Source organism: Oryctolagus cuniculus, chromosome 18, assembly GCF_051225735.1.
Source record: "Oryctolagus cuniculus isolate XC-2025 breed Fujian yellow rabbit chromosome 18, ASM5122573v1, whole genome shotgun sequence".
In the NCBI taxonomy this organism is placed as follows: Eukaryota; Metazoa; Chordata; class Mammalia; order Lagomorpha; family Leporidae; genus Oryctolagus; species Oryctolagus cuniculus.
This window is the reverse complement of record NC_142884.1, coordinates 46,866,723-46,877,198: the sequence shown is the minus strand read 5'-3', so window position 1 is coordinate 46,877,198 and position 10,476 is coordinate 46,866,723. Positions and strand designations below refer to the sequence as shown.

The 10,476-nt window shown below is 47.1% G+C and overlaps 1 pseudogene; it reads left to right on the top strand.

Annotated features, from left to right (window-relative positions):
- Positions 1-9,753: 9,753 nt before the first annotated feature.
- Positions 9,754-9,962, top strand: LOC138846389 (guanine nucleotide-binding protein G(I)/G(S)/G(O) subunit gamma-7 pseudogene; annotated as a pseudogene).
- Positions 9,963-10,476: the final 514 nt, after the last annotated feature.

Sequence of the window (10,476 nt, the reverse complement as noted above, 5' to 3'; positions counted from 1 at the left end):
GCGGCTTAACTACTGGGCTAACTGTTGCCCCTCACACATGTACCCACTCACTCCCACCTCATCATTCAGAGATGGGTGCTAACACCTTGATCTACACTCTTTCTTGATCTTTCTCTATTTGTATTTCCTGTTCTCATTTCACAGGTGAAGATGGGGCTCAGAGAAGATGAAGTTTGTGTGTCTATTTTCATTTTTATTCATGTGATTTTTTTTTTTTTTTTGGCCAATATGTAATACAAAAAGGACTGGAGCATTGCACTGACCCTGTCATACTGGGACCCATGTCTTCTGACTCATTTTGAGTTCAGGTGCCTGTTTCTACTTTTCCAGGCAGTGAAAGCTTGTGGATACGAATTCATGTTCCCCTCCCAGAGGGGTCTGACTCAAGAGTCGAGAGATGTGAGGTTGGCTCTGGAGAGAGTGGTGGGGAGGCAGGTTGTGCAGGGAAGCACAGGAAGCCTGACAGAGCCCAGGACAGATGGACAGTCTTTCTGATGCCACATTCTGATGCCCAACGTAACAGATGACAATTAGCAGTCACCAGCTGTAAAGTGACTGTGAATAAAATGAGCCTTTTGAAAAAATGCGTTCAGCAAAACATTTGAAAATCCAACACTGAGTGTTTGTTGGCAGCCCAGAGGCTATGTGGCTCCGGGAGGGGCCAGTTATGTGCCATGGATGAGGGCTCCTGTTGGAATCTCCTCTCCGGCTAGAGCAAGAATCTCTCTTCTGAAAGGAGGGAAAAAGGTTCACCCAGTGTTGCTGCCTGTTGTTTTTTAAAGATTTATTTATTTGAAAGGCAGAGTGACACACACACACACATACACACACACACACACACACAGAGAGAGAGAGAGAGAGAGAGAGAGAGAGAGAATCTTCCATGCACTGGTCCATACCCCAAATGGCTGTAACAGCCAGTGCTGGGTCAGGCTGAAGCCAGGAGCCAGGAACTCCATCTGGGTTTCTCACAAGGGTGGCAGGGGCCCAAGCACTTGACCATCTTCTACTGAGTTCCCGGTGCATTAACAGAGAGCTGGCCTGGAAGCAGAGCAGCCAGGACTCAAACCAGCACTCAGATATGGGATGTCTGAGTCGCAAGTGGTGGCTTAAACAGCTACGCCACCACACAAGCCCCCATTGTCGCTTTCTGAATACCTGAACTTGAACAAGTGCCTTTCATAACTTTGGTCCGCAGTTTGCCAATCTGTAACTGATGTTTTTGTCCCCTTCCTGCCCCCAGCTGCTGCCTGTTTTCCACATAGTTTCTAGAAATGGTCTTTAAAAAAATGTAAATAAGCTTGAATGAATCCCTTGCTTTGAAATCCTCTGATGTCAGCTAACACAGACCCCTAATTGTCTGTGGGATTGTGTGGCTATGGAAGGACAAACCAACTCAAATTCAGACTCAGTTTCTCACTTTTTTTTTTTAAGATTTATTTATTTATTTGAAAGTCAGGGTTACACAGAGAGAGAAGGAGAGGCAGAGATAGAGAGAGAGAGGTCCTCTATCTGCTGGTTCACTCTCCAATTGGCTGCAACGGCTGGAGCTGTGCCAATCCAAAGCCAGGAGTGAGGAGCTTCTTCCAGGTCTTCCACGTGGGTGCAGGGGCCCAAGCACTTGGGTCATCTTCCACTGCTCTCCCAGGCCATAGCAGAGAGCTGGATCAGAAGTGCAGTAGCCGGGACTCGAACCGGCGCCCGTATGGGTTGCCAGCACAGCACTGGCCCCCTCATTTTCTTTCTACATTCTCCTTACACACCACACAAGCAGTTCTGCAGTGGTAGATACCAGTGGTGTCTCCAGTGCAGCTCTGACACTATCTCCCTGGGGACCAGTTCAGATTCCACAGATCCAGGGCTCCACTCCCAAGGCTGTCCTCCCCTACTACTTTAGATGCCAGCTGCAGGCCCCAGGAATCTTTACCTGGGTTTCTGGCTAATTGGCTATAAATCAGAATCCCTATAGCCGCTTCTCGGCTTTGATTAGTTTGCCAGAATGGCTCACAGAACTCAGGGAGATAATGTTCGCAGGTTTACTGTACGGGGTGTTACGAAGGCTACAGATGAACTGATGCAGAGGGCAAGGTACGGGGGAAGGAGTGCAGAGCCCCACGCCCTCTCTGAGTGCACCCCCCTCCAGGAACCTCATGTGTTCAGCTACCTGAAAGCTCTCCAATCCAGTCCCTTCAAGGATTTGTGGAAACTTCACTGCACAGGCCTGGCTGCTAACAGACTGGATGGAGAAACCCAGCAAGGTCTCTCCATTCAGATTCATCAGCATTCCTTCCTGCAGGGTATGGAGCAGGCCCCCCTGGAGTGAGGAGGCCATATGAACTGTGGTCTGAGTTTCCATGGCTTGTCTTGGGGAGGGAGCTATGAGCCAAAAGCCGTGGGTGAAAATCAAAAGATATGTATTCTACTATGACAGGCGTGTAGAGTCATGCAGTAAGGTCCAAGGTCTTCTGGCACCCAGCTACTTCTTTACCTTCATCTTTTAAAAATATATTTTATTTATTTGAAAGGGAGAGGGAGAGGGAGAGGGGGAGGGGGAGCGGGTGGGGAAGGGGGGAGATCTTACCTTTGGGTTCAGTCCCCAAATGCTCACAGAAACTGGGACTGAGCTAGGTCAAAGCCAAGAGCTAAGACTCAATTCAGATCTCCCACACTGGTGACACGGACCCAATCACCTGCGCCATCATCTGTTGCCTCCTTAAATGTGCACTGGCAAGAAGCTGGGATCAGGAGTGGAGCTGGGACTTCAAGCACTCTGATCCAGTACGCAGGTGTCCAGAGGGGCTCTTTAACCACTGCCCCAGTGCCTGTCCCTCCAGTGGCATGCTTCCCACACATTCCTGTGGTCACTCAGATGAAGCCACACTTGCAGTGAGCCAGAGGCCTTGGTCTCTCCTCTTCCTTCTGCTGGGAAGGCTGTCTCCCCAGAAAACATGGCATGGTTTTCTTCACCTGGGTCGCCATTCAAATGTTACTTCTTTCCTGACCATCCCAGTGAAGGGGCTCCCTTTGCCCCCGTGAGCTCTATCCTGCCTAACTTGGTTTTATTTTTTTTATTAGACTTATCACTATTGAATGTGCATTCTCTTCCCTTGCACCCTCTTTACCCCCATGTCCACACACACCCCTAGACTCTAAGCTCTACAGAGACAGGCACCTTGTGATGCATCTAGCTGTGATCAATATAACCTCATGTCACATATCCTAAAACAATGACAGCCATCAAGCAGTTTCTTTACATTGCCTTCCCCTGGACTAACGCTGTCATCTTCTGTAGATCCAAATTGTTTTTTGGGCAAATGCTGAGCCCTCTTTCATAAAGATTGCACCAAGATGTCTGTGACACATTTCTGTCTGACATCCCAAGTGACAGGGCAAAAGATTTTTCATACAGTCCCTTATGTAATAAAAACAGTGGTTATTAAGAACTTTTATTACATGAGAGGACTCAAAAATTGTCCAGAGAAAATGCATATGATGACAAAAACTATGCATGGACTTAAAAAATTTTTGCACCACAGTAAATATCTTTTAAAAAAAGATTTATTTATTTATTTGAAAGGCAGAGATAGAGAGAGAGAAAGAGAGAGAACAAGATCTTTCATCTGCTGGTTCACTCCCCAAATGGTCATAACAGTCAGGGCTGGGCCAGGATGAAGCCAGGAGCCCAATCTGGCTCTCCCGTGTCAGTGCAGGGGCCCAAGGACTTGGGCCATCTTCTGCTGCTTTCCCGGGTGTCTTAGCAGGAAGCTGGATAAGAAGTAGAGCAGCCGGGACTCGAACTGGTGCCCATCTGAGAGGTTGGCACTGTAGGTGGAGGCTTTACCCCCTACGCCACAGTGCTGGCTCTAGAAAGCATCTTTTAATTCTATTTCTCCCAAGCATTGTGAAGTACCCTGTATTGGAGCAGTTACTGCAATCATAGACCATCCTTACCCTTTTAGTTCCTGCCAGCTTGACTTCCAAGTGTTAGAACTTACATCACTTTCGCTGAGAACTTTTTCTAGACTGTCATTGGTCTCAGAAGCCCATGTAGCTCATTGAAAGTCCTAGGGAATTAATGCCCCCTAAAAGCAGCCCTCAATCAGTGACTGTTTCCTGGGATTGCTTCCCAGGGAAATGATCTTCACTTGAATCCTTGAATTAGGTTTTGTTTCTTGGGGAACTCAATTTAGATTGTGCTATCATGTGTATGTATGTGGTCCCTTCCCAGACTTTGTACCATATGTGCTTGTTGCTGTGTGATCTACTTATTTTTTTTAAAACCATCAATAGCTATGACAGTTCACACTGACCAAGTTAATTTATTTTTAATTTTTTAAAAAGATTTATTTATTTATTTGAAAGTCAGAGTTAGAGAGAGGAGAGGCAGAGAGAGAGAGAGAGAGAGAGAGAGAGAGGTCTTCCATCCGATGGTTCACTCCCCAGATGGCCGCAACGGCCAGAGCTGTGCTGATGGGAAGCCAGGAGCCAGGAGTCTCTTCCGGGTCTCCCACATGGGTGCAGGGGCCCAAGGACCTGGACCACCCTCTACTGCTTTCCCAGGCCACAGCAGAGAGCTGGATTGAAAGAGGAGAAGCCGAGACTAGAACTGGCGCCCGTATGGGATGCTGGTGCTTCAGGCCAGGGCGTTAACGCACTGAGCCACAGCGCTGGCTCCTCAAGTTAATTTCTTTTAACAAGATTCCCTTGCTTTTAGTAAATATGAAGTTTTGTCCTATTTTAAAGATTTATTTGTTTGAAAGTCAGAGTCACACACACACAAACACACACACACAGACACACGAAGAAAGAGAGAGAGAGAGTGAGTGAGCGAGCTATCTTCTATTTGCTGGTTCACTCCCCAAATGACCACAACAGCCAGAGCTGGACCACAACTGAGGTCAAATTATTTTTCTCCCACGTGGGTAGTAGGCACTCAAATATTTGAGCCATCATCTGCTGCTTGCCAGGTGCATTAGCAGGGAGCTGGATCAGAAGCAGGGTAGCAGGGACTTGAACTGGAGCTCCAACATGGGATATGAGAGTCTCCAGTGGTGGCTTCACCCCCTGTGCCACGGTACTTGCCCCAATAAGCATAGAATTTTAAAAGGACGTAATTGTTTTTGTGGTTTTTCTTGGAGCGCACACATTATTTTAGGCTATCAATGTACCCCTTCCTGTATGCCTAGGCTCCTTCATTTCAGCACGATGGGCATTTAGGTCTGTGTATTTCTTGTTGTGGGGGCTGTCTTGTGCAACCCTGGCCTCTAACTACCAGATCCCTGCAGCACACCCCCGATGTGACATCCTCAAATGACTACAGATACTGACACATGTCTCCTAGAGGGGAAATCCCCCTATTCAGATTACTACTGTATGCACTCCCCTGATCTCCCCAAAGCTAGGACTGTGTCCTATTTCAATCACACAGTCTTAGATCTTAGGCTGAAAAGTTACACATTCAAAGATTATTCAAAACAACTCTGACAAAACATGGTTTTGGTGGTCTGCTAACTATTGCCCTCTGATGATTTGTGCTGTGTCTGTGTAACTAAGCTGCAGCCACATTTCCCAGAATCCCTTGCCTTGTCTTGCAGGAGGTTTGTCTGCAAGAGAACCTTGTGTGAGATGGAAGGTGGAAGGGAAGTTGCCATCCTGTTTTGCTTGAGGGTAGGGAAGGAGTCAGCTCTGGAGCCCATGTTGCATGCCTCTTTCCCTTGGTTTATGACCTTGGTGTGGACCAGCAGTGTGACCCATAGCTCCTTCCCTTCCCATGGGCTCCTGCCTCAGTTTCTCAGAATCCTGCACCAGACTTGGGTGTGGCCCTTGCAGATATGTGTATCAGTGATGCTGGAAGCTTAGAAGTGGTGAGAGAGCAAGGTGGATGCCAGTGAGAGCCATGTGTGAGTTCCAACATTCCTTCTCACGGTTCTAGAATGTTATTCTGGTTCTATTTTGTCTAGATTTACCCTCACTTCTTGCTTGTCTTCCTTTCACACTGGTGAGGCCTGCTGATTTTAGGATCAGACACAGGGACAACAGAACTTCACAGACTCCATGCTCACCTATGACCTAAACCCCATAACAAACCTATTCCACCATGCATAGTAATTGTGCTTCCCTGATTAAACCTAACTGTTAGATACACACCCCCTTGTGGCTTGTGGTGCATCCTGACTGGGAAGTTATGTATTCAAATATTGCTCAAAAAGGCTTACGTCAGACAACTTTAATGCAGCTTTTGGTGAACGGATTCTTTGCACTCTTCCTCTCTCCTTTGAAATCTACTGCAGTGGTTACTCAGGCACATGAATTGCAACAGAATTGCATGTTGGGAGAGTCCAGACAGGATTCCTCACGTGACTGGAGTTTTCTGCACAAGCTCAGCCCCATCATCTAAAATCTCAAAATTTAAATCATCTTCCCCAAACCTACTCAGTGTCACATTCTCCTTAGAGAAATGTCCCGTCACCTGGTATACCAGGGGTTAACTTACCCAACTGCCTGCAGACTCTATGGGTTATTCCATATTTATTTCAATTATATAAGTATACTGGGCCGGTGTATTTATTTTAAATCACATTATCTACAGCTTCCCAAGCATGTGTCAACAAAAAGAACGGTTTCAATTTAGTAGACTTTGAAATGGTGTGCAGTTTATCCTCACTTCAATTATACCCTCTACAGTAAGTCATGGGCAGCTTCAGGATTATTCAGGGCAAGTTAATGCTATCTGAAAGCATTGATTTTCCCCTCCTCTCCGAGAACAGTTCACTGAAGGATGCAGCAGAGTCTCCTTTAAGGAAACACAAAAATACATTTCTCGGCGGCAACTTCTGAGAAATCTCAATCTTAGGGGCTGTGCACGAAGCTGCTGGAGAAGTTTCTGACCTCCAAAGAAAGACAGTGCAGAGCTGGCTGCAGAGGGGTGATCACAGCAGGAACCTTGCTTCTTGGCTTGAAAGGATGGAAGATGGGGGCAACAGAGGGAAAGGAGGACTCCTGTGTTCTATCTGCCTATAAAGAGATGCTTATTGCATACCTACTGAATGCCAAACTCTGGGCTTGGGGCTGCAGATACAGTGGTGAACAACAAAGCTCACAGGTGGCTTCATAGAACCCACATAGTCGCCTCAGGTTACGTAATTAGGAGGACCTCAGGCTTGGCTTAATGTTCTACTCCTGCCATCTTGAAATTCTTAATAATTTTCTTTTTATTTATTTATTTATTTTTTATTTATTTATTTTTGACAGGCAGAGTGGACAGTGAGAGAGAGAGAGACAGAGAGAAAGGTCTTCCTTTGCCGTTGGTTCACCCTCCAATGGCCGGCGCACCACGCTGATCCGATGGCAGGAGCCAGGTGCTTCTCCTGGTCTCCCATGGGGTGCAGGGCCCAAGCACTTGGGCCATCCTCCACTGCACTCCCGGGCCACAGCAGAGAGCTGGCCTGGAAGAGGGGCAACCGGGACAGAATCCAGCGCCCCAACCGGGACTAGAACCCGGTGTGCTGGCGCCGCTAGGTGGAGGATTAGCCTAGTGAGCCACGGCGCCGGCAGTAATTTTCAGTCAAAATATCCCAAGTTTTCATTTTGCACTGGGCCTTTCAAAGCATGTTGCTGGTTCTGAAAAAATAATTATGTCTACTGTTTTCATGAAGTTTAGATTGTAGTTGGGGAGACAGATATTTGCAAATCACCAAGCTACTAATTCCAGTTGTGATGAGATCTTTGAAGGGTGCTCAGAGGGTATGTAACATAGGGACTCATCTGGAGTCGTTGAAGGCACCCCGAATAGGGATTTTTCAACAGACTACTGAAGGTGGGTTAGTAGGATACAGAGTTCTCCAGGGAAATCATTCCTGGCAAAGGGGACACCGTGAGCCAAGGCCCCCAGGCAGGAAGGAGCTTGGCCTTGCAGTGGCCTCCTCTGGTTTTAATAGACCAAGCTCCTTCCCATTGACACCTCACTTTATGGCCTGCTTAATAATTTCAAGCAGGGGTGGTATTGTGGTGCAGCAGTCTGCAGTGCTGGCATCCCATGTTGGAGTGCTCGTTTAAGTACGGGTACTCCACTTCCCACCCAGCTTCCTGCTGGTGCACGTGGGAAGTCATGGAGGATGACCCACGTGCTTGGTGCTTGCATTCCTGCACTCATGTGGGAGACCTGGAAGAAGTTCCTGGCTTCTGACTTCAGCCTCGCCCAGCCCTAGTTGTTATAGCCATCTGGAACCAGCAGATGGAAGATCTATCTTTCCCTCTTTATCTGCCACTCTGCCTTTTAAATAAATAAATAAATTCTTCAATATTTTTTTTTTTAACCAGACTTGAAGTGGCAGTTGTTAGCATTGGAAAGAGCTTGGAGCTCCGTGATAGTTATTAGACTTTAAAACGTTTTACCTCTTTTACTCTATTAAGGTGACTTACCTTTATGAATTTTTCTAACATTCAACCTTTCTGTATTTCTAGAGTTACCTGGTTTGGTTGTGCTTGTGGTATACATAGAAATACATACTTATCATTTTTACTATGTTTAAGTGTAAAATTCAGTACATTCACAAATGGTGAGCGACCATTTCCAGAACTTTTTTTTTTTTTTTTTTTTGACAGGCAGAGTGGACAGTGAGAGAGAGAGACAGAGAGAAAGGTCTTCCTTTTGCCATTGGTTCACCCTCCAATGGCCGCCGCGGCCGGCGCGCTGCGGCCAGCGCACTGCGCTGATCCGATGGCAGGAGCCAGGAGCCAGGTGCTTTTCCTGGTCTCCCATGGGGTGCAGGGCCCAAGCACCTGGGCCATCCTCCACTGCACTCCCTGGCCACAGCAGAGGGCTGGCCTGGAAGAGGGGCAACTGGGACAGAATCTGGCGCCCCGACCGGGACTAGAACCCGGGGTGCCGGCGCCACAAGGCGGAGGATTAGCCTAGTGAGCCGCGGCGCCGGCCTCCAGAACTTTTTCATCATCTCAAACAGATATTCTCTACCCATTAAGCACGGCTGCCTACCCCAGCCCCAGAATGGAGAGCATTCTTCTCTGTTTTACTTTTGTCTTTGTTATTATTTTCCATTCTACCCTCTCTATTCATTTGCCTATTCTGGGTACTACCTTAGTGTGTAAGTGGATGCTTCCAATATATGTCCTTTACGTCTGGCTCATTTCACTTAGCCTGATGTTTCCAAGGTTGTTGTGTTGTATTACAGTTTTGTTCTTGGGGCTGGCACTGTGGTGTAGAGGTTAAGCCTCCACTTGCAGCGCTGGCATTCTATATGGGTGCCAGTTCAAGTCCCAGCTGCTCCACTTCTGATCCAGCTCCCTTCTAATGCACCTGGGAAAGCAATAGAAGATGGCCCAAGTCCTTGCAGCCCTTTCCACTTGTGGGAAACCCAGAGGAAGTTCCTGGCTCCTGGCTTTGGCCTGTACTAGCCCCGGCCATTGTGGCCATTTGAGGAGTGAACCAGCTGATGGAAGATTCTCTCTCTCTCTCTCTCTCTCTCTCTCTCTCTCTCCCTTTCAAATAAATAAATAAATAAATAAATCTTAAATAAAAAGCAAAGAATTTCATTCTTGGAGTGCTTACAGGCCAGGCGCGGGTTTGGCTGCCCAGTGGGGCTGGGGCTGCTGCAGGGCTGGAGCTCAGGTAGGGAACGCTGGGGTTGGATCCTGAGGGCTGGAGACCGCAGACCTTACACGGGATGCAGACTGGTGCTGCCTGGAAAAACTGAACAAGCTCTCTGGACGCTGGGGCCCCCACGCTGATGACTGATGATGTCTGCCAGTAACAACATAGCACAGGCCTGGAAGCTGATGGAGCAACTGCTCATGGAAACCAAGACTGAGCACATCAAGGTCTCCAAAGCCTCATGGGGACTGGCCAGTTACCGCAACAGCACTTCTGGAACGACCTCTTGCTGTTCAGAGTTCCTGCTTCCAAGAATCCCTTCAAGGGCAAAAAGCCTTGTATTATTCTATAGCTCTGTGCTCTGGGGTATCTGATTTTCTCCATCTCTTTCTCTCTCTCTCTCATCTCTCTCATCTATCACCTATCTCTATCTGTGTATTTCTATCATCTACCTAGCTAATCAATCATCTGTCTCTATTATCTATCTATCTGTCTATTATCTATCTATCTGTCTATTATCTATCTATTCATCTTATCTCAAAACCCATCATTTATCTATCATCATCTATCTCTAATCTATTATCTGACTACCTCAAGCAAGCCATCATTCAGTATTTAACACAAGCAAAATATCTCAAATCTCCCGAACTTTTTTTAATTCCAAAAGAATTGCAACATGTGTGCACTGCCATGATGGGGTACAGTGTAGCCCCTGGGTATTGATGGATTTTATTTTATTTTATTTTTTTTTCTAATCCAAAAATGCAGCCCTCTCAGGGAGCCTGGCCAAAACAGGGACTGTGGCTTCCCCAACACTCCCAGGGAAGAAAAACTAAAACGTTGTAGGCTATGTGCTAATGATTTTT